General features: G+C 61.0%; 1 non-coding gene across 1 annotated transcript; it reads left to right on the top strand.

Annotated features, from left to right (window-relative positions):
• Window positions 1-25: 25 nt before the first annotated feature.
• On the top strand, window positions 26-120 carry LOC145718701 (small nucleolar RNA SNORD116). Its single transcript, XR_014141972.1, has one exon. It is a non-coding gene; the product is annotated as a small nucleolar RNA SNORD116 (small nucleolar RNA).
• The last annotated feature ends 167 nt before the right edge of the window (window positions 121-287 follow it).

The raw sequence follows: 287 nt of genomic DNA, 5'->3' as shown, positions 1-287 counted from the left end.
GTGCCAGGAGGCCCCGAATGTGCTCGGATCGATGATGACTCCCTCATTGTGCATTCCTTGGAAAAGCTGAACAAAATGAGTGAGAACTCCCTACCGTCGTTCTCATCGAAACTGAGGTCCAGCACGTTGTCTCCCCCAGGGAAGGTAGGAGTGAGGGACAGCTTCCCCTCGGTCACACTGTCGCAGGCACCACCAGCACCGACCACCAGCACCAGCACCAGCCCCAGCACCAGACCCAGCAGCTCCCAAGGGCCTCTGCATCGGAGAGCCTCGCGGAGGGCTCCGGG

This window comes from Leptonychotes weddellii, unplaced genomic scaffold, assembly GCF_054177405.1.
Source record: "Leptonychotes weddellii isolate Sample4059 unplaced genomic scaffold, ASM5417740v2 HiC_scaffold_201827, whole genome shotgun sequence".
Lineage (NCBI taxonomy): Eukaryota > Metazoa > Chordata > Mammalia > Carnivora > Phocidae > Leptonychotes > Leptonychotes weddellii.
Note: the sequence above shows the minus strand (reverse complement) of the source record. Positions and strands in the feature narration are given on the sequence as shown.